The sequence below is a fragment of the Mobula hypostoma genome, chromosome 2 (genome assembly GCF_963921235.1).
Source record: "Mobula hypostoma chromosome 2, sMobHyp1.1, whole genome shotgun sequence".
Classification (NCBI taxonomy): Eukaryota; Metazoa; Chordata; class Chondrichthyes; order Myliobatiformes; family Myliobatidae; genus Mobula; species Mobula hypostoma.
In genome coordinates, this window is record NC_086098.1 from 178,283,134 (window position 1) to 178,295,377 (window position 12,244).

The 12,244-nt window shown below is 42.1% G+C and overlaps 1 long non-coding RNA gene across 2 annotated transcripts in view; it reads right to left on the reverse strand.

Moving 5' to 3' along the window:
* Positions 1–3,941: 3,941 nt before the first annotated feature.
* The window catches only part of LOC134342715 (uncharacterized), an 89,995-nt gene continuing 81,692 nt past the window's right edge, over positions 3,942–12,244 (reverse strand). Inside the window, exon 5 of one of the 2 annotated variants that reach the window (XR_010017080.1) lies at positions 3,942–5,032. This is a non-coding gene — a long non-coding RNA (uncharacterized LOC134342715). Of the gene's footprint in view, positions 5,033–9,898; positions 10,739–12,244 lie in introns of those variants that run through there. The other variant, XR_010017081.1, reaches the window with a different exon arrangement.

Here is a 12,244-nt window from a genome sequence, read left to right on the forward strand (position 1 = left end):
GGAGCATCTGGAGAAAACCCGGGGAGGACGTACAGAGACTCCTTACACAGTACGCTGGGATTGAACTCCAAACTCTGATGCTCAAGCTGGAGGGGCATCATGCTAACCACTACGCTATCGTGGCGCCTGCATATGTTATCTGGGAATGCAGCACTGTAAGAGATCTTCATATAGGATACTAACTTTAAAAATCTAATACATTTTCTTCAGAAATGTTATGATGTTACCCTTCCCCTAACAAAATGGCAGGTCTGGTGAACAACCATTTAACTCTGTTTCCAAAGCTCTTATTGCAACCACGGCTAGCCCATAATATTGATTAGTTAAGTCCTTTTCAAGCATTTATACAGCCACTTAAGTAGGATAAATTATAGAGAGTTGAACAATTTAACTGGACAGAATTCAAAATCTTTGCAAAAACTCTAATCTTTGAGTTCCTGCCGTTTATGTGCACTGAGCAAGCTCCCACCAGCGGCAAAGTGGTAACATCCTGATAATCTTTTTTAATAAGAACGGACAAAAGTCAAGTAGAAAACAAGGAGAAAATCTGAAGCTTTTTTCCAATTGCATCAGGGTAACTTTTGCTAGTTAGTTACTTACAGACCCTTCCAGCCCAATGAGCACATGCCACTCAATTATACACATGTGACCATTTAACTCCCTGACCCATAGGTAGAAACTGGAACATTCGGAGGAAACCCACACAATCACAAGGAGCACATACAAACCCTATACAGACAGTGATGGAACTGAAGCTGGGCTGCTGGCACTGGGATAGTGTTGCACCAGCCGCTACCTACGGTACTGCCCAGGTGAGTTCACGTGGGTCCATGTGAGGAGTTTGCCCTTAGCTGGAATTGAACTGCCTTGAAATAAGTAGGATGCACAAAAAATGGTCAACTCCCTGTGTGCCTGTCCCGGTTTCCAGTGTCACCATCATGACGTGAGTGTCTCAGGGCTCCAGCTCCTGACGGATTACTGTGGAGCGTGCATTGGCAGTCTCCACTCTCTCACTCATCAACCTAATAGTTACTCTGCCTGGGTGGTGCGGTAACGTAGCAGTTAGAGTGTCGCTTTACAGCGCCAGCAATTGGGGTTCAATTCCCACCACTGTCTGTATGAGGTTTGCACCTTCTCCCTGTGACCACGTGAGTTTCCTTTGGCTGCCCTGGTTTCTCCCCACATTCCAAAGAAGTATGGGTTAGGAAACTGTGCGCATGTTATATTGGTGCCCGAAGCATGGAGACACGGGGGATATGTCAGAGAGAGTGTAAGTACCCGAGGTAGTGGTAGAGGCAGATACATTACAAACATTTAAGAGACTCTTAGATAGAGTGTGAGCACATGGCCAAGTGGTTAAGGCATTCGTCTAGTGATCTGAAGGTCGCCAGTTCGAGCCTTAGCTGAGGCAGCATGTTGTGTCCTTGAGCAAGGCACTTAACCACACATTGCTCTATGTCTGTGTGAGGAGTAGCGCCACACAATCTTTCATTCCGCACCTTGTAAGGCATGAAAATGCCCAACGCTGGCCTGTCAGGCCTGAGTTGACGATCCCTACCCCTCCTCCCCCCTCCCCTCCTCCCCTCCCTAGATAGACACATGGTCGAAAGAAAAATGGAGAGCTATCTGAGAGACAAGGGTTAGATTGATTTTGGAGTAAAAGTTGGTGCAACATTGTGGATGAAGAACCACTACTGTACCGTTCTATGTCCTATGTTCCATGCTCTATGTTCTATACTCTATGTTGTATGTTCTATGCTCTATGCTTTTTGTTCCATGTTCTATGTTTTATTCTCCATGTTTTGTGTACTGTGATCTATATTCTATGATCCTGGGGTCGATGCCGAGAATCGAGGCCTGAGGGTCGAATCGGAATCATGGACTTGGTGGGCCGAAGGGCCTGCTTCTGTTCTGTATTACTCTGAATCTATGGGTCCTGAGGCTGATACCAAGGGTCAAATCAGAAGTCGAGAAGTCAAGGCCTGTTGGCCAGAGTCCTTGATCTGCAAATTGCTGTGAGTCTGCTGGGGTAGTCAAATGACCAATGTCTGCCTGGCCAAGTCCAAATTCGAGTCTGCTGGATGCTGATGAAGATGGCCTGTCCTGGGGGTTAGTGGACTGTGTATGTGCGTGATTGGAAGAGGGGAAATGAGGCTTGTTTTGCTGTTGTTGTTTTGTTGCTTATCGTATTTTGTGTTTTCTGCAGAGCATTGTGGACATGCAATTTTGGCACCACAAAGTGCGATGACACTTGTGGGCTGTCCCCAGCACATCTTCGAGTGCGTTGGTTGTCAATGCAAATGACATATTTCACTGTCTGTTTCAGTATGCTCGTGATAAATAAACTTGAATCTTGAATCTTAAACCTCTGAGGTCAGACACCAAGATCACTGCATAACTTCCAGACCAGAGTGGGAATATAGGTAGGATACGTTTCTATTCCCTAGCTTGGGAATGCTGAACATTATCATCATCCTCAGCGATGGTGAACTGTTGTTTCAGTATCAACCATCTATAAAGTGCACTACAATTACCTACCAAGAGAACCTTGTGCCTCCCAATTACCAATTTGGAGATGGTACCATTTCTCTGGGCAGTGCCTTTACAAGACTGGTGACCCCAGCCATTACCAATACTCTTTAGAGATCGCCTGCCTGCCATCAGTGGCCGTATAACCAGGATCATCCACCTCCTGCACCTATGGCTTCACGTGACCCTGATCAGGGGGTCTCAGCAGGAGCTACACCTTGCCTAAGGGTGACCTGCAGGCTACCGGAGGGAAGCTGCACCTTACTCTTCCTCTGGTAGAGATGCACCTCCATCCTCCCACCAGAAGATGCTGCCCAGATGAAGGCAATGGCAAACTACTTCTATAGAAAAATTTTCCAAGAACATTCATGGCAAAAGACCATGATCACTCACGTCATAAGACACGGCACATAATGATGATGATGATCACTCTTCATCTCATCTTACTGCTTACATTTTCCTGGCGACAAGATTCATGGTCTTGAGAAATGTGCTTAAACTAGCCTTGGCAAGATTCTCTATTGCATCTCATTAATAGTTCACAATGCAGCTGTAGTGTTTTTCCCAGAGGTTAAGGAGCAGAAGTGTATTGGCTGCCAATCAAATCGACAGGACAGTGTCAAACTTCTTAAGTGATGCTGCAGCCACATCCCCACTGGCCAGGTATTGATCGGCTGCTCCGTTAGACAAGCTTACAGTTAGACGTATTTATAAGGAGCATAGGAGTGGCCGGTGGAGTACCAGATTAATGGCCCTTGGTAACTGTCAGCCAAGGAGAAAGAAATATATCTGATTAGGTACATAGTTAAGGAGAGGAATATACACTCTGCTGGTGCAATCAATTTAAACAAAACTGTCAACTATTCCAATTCAGCAAGTGTGACAACATGTAATCTGACTAAAAAACACCGACTGTGTCTGTTATGACTGTAATAAATTATGCTTGAGCTATGGTGTTATAAATCCAGACTGTCTAATAAATTCAACTGTTAATTCATCAATCATTCTCTTTGTTCTTTCACCAATTCAGTTCATTTGATCATAGATAACAAGTATCTGTAGGTTTAGTTTAAATACCATTTGTTGTTTCGATGCCACTACATGCAATGGATCAGCGCCTGCATGTACTGCCCTAATTAGATTCACCTGCACAGAAAGCCCAGGAACGATGTGACAGGCACACTGTGACTCCATAAAAATGCCAACTCCTTTCAGCTTTCAAAAGAACAAATGTCTCTTTGTCCATTAACAAACACATCAGAATTTCATTTTGACCTTTCCAGTAGAAGCTACTTCACTGTGCATTTGTCAGAATTTTGTTCTTGCCTCATATTTTTACTTGGAAATTCTCTACAGATTTCCATCTTAAAAGAAACCCTGAAAACAAGTTTAAAAACCATATTTTATTGTGTTCTGCAAGCTTCTTGTAAAATCAGGAAGGCTCTTCAACAAAGAGAGGGGTATCGTCTTTAAAGCATCTCAAACTTATCCAATATTTATTGTAAAACCTTAGAGTGAACAAGATTATGCAGGGTATAGATAGGGTAAATGCAAGCAGGCTTTTTCCGTTGTGGTTGGTCGGGACTACAACCAGAGGTCATGGATTAAGGGTAAAAGGTAAGAAGTTTAAGGGGGAGCATGAGGAGACAGTTCTCCACTCAGAGAGTTGTGAGAGTGTGGAACGAGCTTCCAGCGCAAGTCGTGCATGTGAGCTCGATTTCAACATTGAAGAGAAGTTTGGATTGGTACATGGATGGGAGGAGTATGGAGGGATATGGTCCCAGTGCAGGTCAGTAAGAGTAAGCAGTTTAAATGGTTCAGCATGGTCTAGATGAGCCAAAAATTCTGTTTCTATGCTGTACTTTACTATGACTGCATAAATCTATTTAATAGGTAGTGGGAAAAAGCTCCCATTACCTATTAAATGCTCCCAATGGCATGTGCCTCAAACAGCCTGACCTTCATGTCTAGTTAAGCTACGAAGCCCGGCGAAACCATTTCTACTGACGGAAGAAGGATCAAAGGAGGGTTACTAACATCTTAAAGCTAGTCTTTTTGGGTAGATTGGGCTCATCAGCTGTGGTTGGCAGCTTATCTAGGAAAGGGAAAACTCATCTCAGACCTCTGCTCCCTTGTGGCTATACACCCTCATGGGGATGGCTTCGGAAGTAAACCCTGAAGGAAAAATTCACAGCCGGAGGCCCTAGGGCTGTCTGGTATATGGGGTTGGCGGTGGGGAGGGGGAGTTACTGCACAGGACTGAAAGAAGCTACAGAAAGTTTTAAAGTTAGTCAGCTTCATCTTGGGTACCAGTCTCTGTAGCATCCAACACATCTTCAAGGAGCAGTGCCTCGGAATGGCGGCGTGCATCATTATGGACCCCCATCACCCATCACCCAGGACATGCCATCTTCTCATTGTTACTGTCAGGAAGGGGGTACATCAGCCTGAAGGCACACACTCAGTGATTCAGGAACAGCTTCTTGCCCTCTGTCGTATGATTCTGAAATAGACATGGAACCCATGAATACTACCTTATTTCTTTTAGTATATCATTTCTGTTTTGCACTATTTTTAATCTAGCTATTTAATATTTATATATATAGTTACTGTATTTGATTTACTTATTTATTTTTTTCTTTCTCTATTATGTATTGCATTATACTGCTGCTGCTAAATTAACAAATTTCACAATACATGCCAACGATTCTGATTCAAATTCAGAATATAATCATGGCTGATCTGACTGTGGACTTAGCTCCACCTACCTGCCTTTTCCCCATAATCTTTCATTTCCCCTGCTAAGCAAAAATCTATCTCTGTCTTAAATATATTTGGTGAGGTAACCTCTACAGGTTCTCTGGAATTCCAGATTTCCCCCAGATGTTAAATCAGTTTCCCCTCATCTCTGTCCAAAATTTATCTCTGAATCCTGAGGCTATGTCCTCTAGTTCTAGTCTCACTTGCCAGTTGAAACAACTTTCCTGCCTCTATGTTATCTATATTTTGTCATAAATGTACGTGTTTCTAGAAGAGCCCCTCTCATTCTTCTGAAGTCTAGTGAGTATAGACCCAGGCAACTCAATCTCTCCTCATAGGTTAATCCCATCACCTCTGGAATCAACATCAAGAACCTTCTCTGGACTGTCTTCAAAGTCAGTATGTCTTTCCTCAAGTAAGGAGAGCAGAACTGTACGCAATACTCCACATGCAGCCTCAACAGTTCCCTGTATGGTTGCAGCATAATCTCTCTGCTCTTGAACTCAGTCCATCTAACAATGAAGGCTAGCATTCCATTTGACTTCTCAATAACCTCTAACACCTACAAACCAATGTTCTGTGATTCATGCACAAGCATTCCCAAGGGCTTCTGCATAATATCTTGTCACTGAGAACCTCAGGACACTTTGATGGGACAAAGTACACAACCTCCCAAAGTACACACTCACCTCCTCAAACTGGGGCAGAGTCTATGGACCTTAAACTGGCTTCATCAGCCAATTCAGAACCCAAACAACTGATGTTGAAGCAACTAGTTATTGATTCAAAAGGTGGGTAGAAACAGGTGTCAGTAATTTGATACATTGTTTTTAACTGTGTCAGAATTAAGTCATTAGTTCAAAGTACATATATGTCACTATATGCTACCCTGAGCTTAATTTTCTTGCAGGCATTCGTAGTAGAAGAGCTGCATACAAGACTGACCAATTAGCAAAAGAAGACTAACTGTGCAAATACAATAAAAAAAACAAATAGTAAACAAACAAACAAACAAATAAATAAATAACACCGAGAACATGAACTGTAGAGCCGTTGTGAATTTGCCACTGAAAGAATGATGTGTATTTGCACATGGGAATGGGGTGCTGAAGGAAATAACTGGCTCTAGACAGGGAAGGTTGCTCCTTCAAACAACAGGAATTCTGCAGATGCTGGAAATTCAAGCAACATACATCAAAGTTGCTGGTGAACGCAGCAGGCCAAGCAGCATCTATAGGAAGAGGTGCAGTCGACGTTTCAGGCCGAGACCCTTCGTCAGGACTAACTGAAGGAAGAGTGAGTAAGGGATTTGAAAGCTGGAGGGGGAGGGGGAGATTCAAAATGATAGGAGAAGACAGGAGGGGGAGGGATAGAGCCGAGAGCTGGACAGGTGATAGGCAAAAGGGGATACCAGAGGATCATGGGACAGGAGGTCCGGGAAGAAAGACAAGGGGGGGGTGACCCAGAGGATGGGCAAGAGGTATATTCAGAGGGACAGAGGGAGAAAAAGGAGAGCGAGAGAAAGAATGTGTGCATAAAAATGAGTAACAGATGGGGTACGAGGGGGAGGTGGGGCCTAGCGGAAGTTAGAGAAGTCAATGTTCATGCCATCAGGTTGGAGGCTACCCAGACGGAATATAAGGTATTGTTCCTCCAACCTGAGTGTGGCTTCATCTTTACAGTAGAGGAGGCCGTGGATAGACATGTCAGAATGGAAATGGGATGTGGAATTAAAATGTGTGGCCACTGGGAGATCCTGCTTTCTCTGGCGGACAGAGCGTAGATGTTCAGCAAAGCGGCCTCCCAGTCTGTGTCGGGTCTCACCAATATATAAAAGGCCACATCGGGAGCACTGGAAGGTTGCTCCTTGTACAACTGCAGAGCTTTGTCACACCATTAGAAGTTTAAGGATCTGACAGGTTCAGGCAAGGTACCTGAATTCAGTGAAAACATCCCAGAATACATCTTGCATATCAGATTAAAGCACACACCCAGCTTTGAGATAGAATTGTTCAGTAGTTTTGCATCGAAGGGCAAAATAAAAGCACATATTCTACAATAAGATTGCTCTCTTTCTCAGTGATCCCTCAGCTTCCAGTTTAATTACATCTGCCCTTGCTCAGTCCTTTGATTCTTGGAGGTGAGAGATTGGAAAATGGAGGTTAAGCCAGAAACATTGATTTTTACTGCAAGCAGGAAAATAAAGGTAAAATTTATTCTACTAGAAGACGGGCTTTGCTATTATTGTTCATCATTGGCAAATAAAATACTCCTTAACAACTATACAGTGTCATTTACCATGTTGAAGAGTACAATGGTGCTTTATAGGGTGACAGAGTGGCGATACGTCTCTACTAAAGGAGGTATAAGGCACTCCTTCCCTCCACTAACCTACAGGTTACCCTTGGGCAAGGTGTAGCACCTGCTTAGTCCCCTCCCGATCAGGGTCATATGAAGCCATGGGAGCAGGCGGTGTATGGTCATATAAGCAGCTGGTGCTTATCACGAGTCCCGGTTATGTGACCATTGACACCAGACAGACAATCTCTGAAGGGTATTGATAATGGCTGGGGTCTCTGTCTTGTAAAGACGCAGCCCAGAAGAAGGCAATGGTAAACCATTTCTGTGGACAAATTTGCCAAAAGTAATCGTGGTCATGAATAGACCATGATCGCCCACGTCATAATAATGATGATGATGATACTTTATTGTGCCTTTGAAGCATGTTTACTGCTGTAATATAGTAAGTGCTCAAAACCTTAAACACATTAAATGACATCAAAGTACAAATTGATATGAAGTTTCAAACATGAAATTTACACTGGACAACAATTTTTTTGTGAAGGTGTTGCTTCCTCAAAATTTGTTTCTGTTATCATAAACGGCTTGGAGTTGAGCACACATATAATTTCAGATGACTTGTATCATGTAGGAATTTGGAAAAACAAGAAGTTAACTTCTAATCACTATAATGCAGTTAATTGCATAACAGTGCTGGCACTTTGCAATAGTTCAACTAAGCTAGGAGTGTTTTGTTGATGATTTTTGTTTGTACTGAGTGTCTGAGGGTTCCTGATTAAGTATCCAACAATAATGAACTAGCATTAATAGATTCCAGTTGCCGTGATACCGTTTCATTGTCCTGCTGAAACCTTTCACCATGTTCATCACTGACAGTGCCAAGAATCTGTTGCACTTAATGATTTTGTATGATTGAAGCATGTTGTCAACTAGCTACATGTAGTCTGGTACTCCGTAGTTGCCAAGAAAATTTTCAACAACATCCTTGAATGCCTTCCATGCAATTTTCCCTGGTCCCGCTAGAAGTTTTTCAAATTGTCTGTCATTGATGATCTGTTTGAATTGTGGACCACAAAAATGCCTTCCATAATCTTGGCATCAGTTATTCTGACTTGAATTATGAATTAAGATAACAAATATAGGCAATTTTTTCAAAAATGGTGTGTGATAGGGAAATTTCATAGAGTTGTTCATGATTAGCAGTCCAAAATCATTAAGATACATCCAAAAGTATTCAGGAAACAATATCTTTGCTGTCCAGTGCAATCATAGGATTTGAATTTCTTTTATGTTCCTTTGAACGAGTTTTCTGAATTGTGTCAACTTGAAACAAACACTTTGTTCTTTGATCCTATTGGTGTAATGTGATTGGTAAATGATTGATTTATAGTTATTGATCCATTCATATTCTTTGCACACTTGTGTCAGGAGGTCAGATATCTCTGAAAGTCAAATGCAAAGTACTGTTAATGATATTAAGATTGAGCTAGCTGATTCTATTAATGATGCCCTTCGAATTATGATCAGAAGTCATCTGAACTTCCTGCTTGAAGGTCAAGAATAACAGTAATTAATATGATTAAGAAATCGTGTTTCGATATATTAACTACTTTAATGTAATAGTTTCCTGTTGTTTGACATAACCTTTCATAAAAACCTTGGCTTCTTAAGCATGTCAAAGTAATTTTATTATATAAGGTAAATCAAAGTAACACTGCTGTATTATAATGAGCCTCACACACAAACTGATGGAGGAACTCACCAGGTCAGGTGGCATCTACAGAGGGGAATAAACAGTCGATGTTTCAGACTAAGACCCTTCACCAGGACTGGAAAGCAAGGGGCAGAAGCCAGAATAAGAAGGTGATGGAAGGGGAGGAGTACAGTTATTGAGGAATTAAGAGAAGAGCGCTTGGGGTGAACAATACATCAGCAAAACTCTGATTACTATCTGGAAATCCCAAAAGATTAGCAAGTAATATTTGCAGCACTTCTTTCTATTCATTGGAGCCCTGATTTCCACTCTTCCTCTTAATTTACTTGGTTCACTGGAAAAGTTGTTATAAACCTTTGCGTTATATTTTGTCACTCCAAAACAGAAAAGTAATTGAAAGAAAAACACAGAGAGACCGGGATCTATTTTGTCTGTTTAGTTTTTTCTTTTAGTGAGGCACTCAGATATGACGGGGTGGTCTAATGATGCGTGCTATTCATGTACTTCTTGCATATAACCCAGAATTATATCAACAAACAAAGAATTCTGAATCAAACTATTTATTTACAGTTGCTGAAATATTAAATGCTGCACTCCACCCTGCTTAGCTTTAACTTCCAACTCAATACAGAATGTATTGCAAGTCAAATATATATATAAATATATAGTAAATTTTAACTTGCTCCATTTAGGCCAAGATTTTATCGTTGTGGAGAGTTTCATATTCTTGTCGAATAACATCTTTCTTGAAAGGGAAGGGGGTTACTCTTCTTGGTAGGTGAGACTTGTGGCGGCGAAACAACCACAGGTCCTGGTGCCTCCTCTGTGGTAGCTATGAGAGTTGACTCTGGAACCGCAGGAGGAGATCTGACAGCTCTGGACACTTTCTTCTGAACATGTTGGCATTCAGAACTGTACCTGGCAAGCTGTTCGATCTGCTAATCTCTCCTAGGCCCCCACACAGAGCTTTAAGCCATTGCTTTCATTTTGAACATGCCTAGATGACTGGCATGTACTGTAGCTCCTCCATCACCTTAGCTCTCAGCATGAATGGTACAACAATTCCCAAGTAAGGCAATCGCTGTCAAGGGCAAGTTCATCCCAGCACTGGTAAAAATGGGGAACTGGAATCTTTGCTGCACATTCCAACCATTTTGGATGGACATGTAGACCTAAGACAGTGTGAGTCTTTTCTGGTTTCCCTTTGGATCATCTGTAATATGGAGACATACAGTTTACATTAGGGAGAATACGTCAAGAGGAGTGTCCTCTTTTTTAAATTTTTCAGGTATTTTCTTTTCCAAGAGTAGATGGGACAATCCATCAGCATTTCCATGATTAGTTGTCCTTTTGAATTTGATCTTGTAATTGTGTCCTCCAAAAAAGCAGAGCCCACCTCTACATTCGTGCTGCTGCTGTTAGTGGAACTCCCTTCTGTGGATTGAAAATGGATGCAAGTAGTTGATGATTAGTAATGAAATGGTTGAAACACTTCACACCCAGCACCAGACTCAAGGCCTCTCTGTAAATCTGTGCATAATTATTCCCTGCGGTGTTAAGGGACCATGACGAAAAGGCTATGGGGCATTTACCTCCATTGCTCATAGCATGTGACATGATTGCATTGATAACATGAGGTGAGGTGTCACAGGCAAGCTTCACAGGATGATGTGGATCATAATGGGTGAGTACAGTGTCTGATGTCACCACTTCATCTCCCTTTTGGAAAGCCACCTTACACTGGTTTGTCCATTGGCATTTCTTTCCAAACTATAGTAGTGAGCTCAAGTGGGTGCAGGATAGTAGCCAGCTTTAGCAGGATCCTTAGATTAGATTAGCTTATGAGGACACACAGTCCTCTTTAATTGACAATGCTCAGACAATCTCTTCAATTCAGCCACACAAGCTGAAATGGACTCCCCTTCCTTTTGATTCTGCTTATGATAGCTAAAATATTCTGCAATCAACAATGGCTTTATAGGCATCCGTTAGTCTTGTGAGACCATGGATTTGCACCTTGGAAGGTTTCCAGGGCACAGGCCTGGGCAAGCTTGTATGGAAGACTGGCAGTTGCCCATGCTGCAAGTCTCCCCTCTCCATGCCACCGATGTTATCCAAGGGAAGGGCACTAGGGCCGATACAGCTTGGCACCGGTGTAGTCGCAGGGCAATGTGTGGTTAAGTGCCTTGCTCAAGGACACAACATGCTACCTCAGCTGAGGCTCGAACTAACAAGCTTCAGATCACTAGACCGATGCCTTAACCACTTGGCCATGCGCCAACAATGGCTTAGGTTCTAAATATTCCTGCATTACATTCATGATATCAACAATTTTGACTGGTTTGGTTGGGGTAGTTAAACTTCAAAGCAAACTGTATGCTTTTCCACCTATTGTACTTAGTCACACTGACACTCACTTTTCATTGGCTATTTCTTTGATTCAAGATACTGCTCAATTTGTTCAGTATACATCATCCAGTCTTCTGTTGTGCAATTGAACACATCTATCTTTCTGATGTAGTCAGCTATTTCTGCTTTTTATTTATTTATTATTATAACCTGGTACTCACTGATTATGAATCCGTGAATTTCATCCATTTTCTGCATTTTTTTAAACCAAATGTTTCTCTCCCCTGCCGAAGTACAGTGGTGCTAGAAAGTTTGTGAACCCAGTAGAATTTTCTCAATTTATGCATAAATATGACCAAAAATGTGATCAGATCTTCACCCAAGTCCTGAACCTAGATAAAGAGAACCTAATTAGATAGATAGATAGATAGATATACTTTATTAATCCCGAGGGAAATTTGGTTTCGTTACAGCCGCACCAACCAAGAATAGAGCGTAAATATAGCAATACAAAAAACCCCAACAATCAAACAACAAAATGCAAAACTATGCCAGATGGAAAATAAGTCCAGGACCAGTCTATTGGCTCAG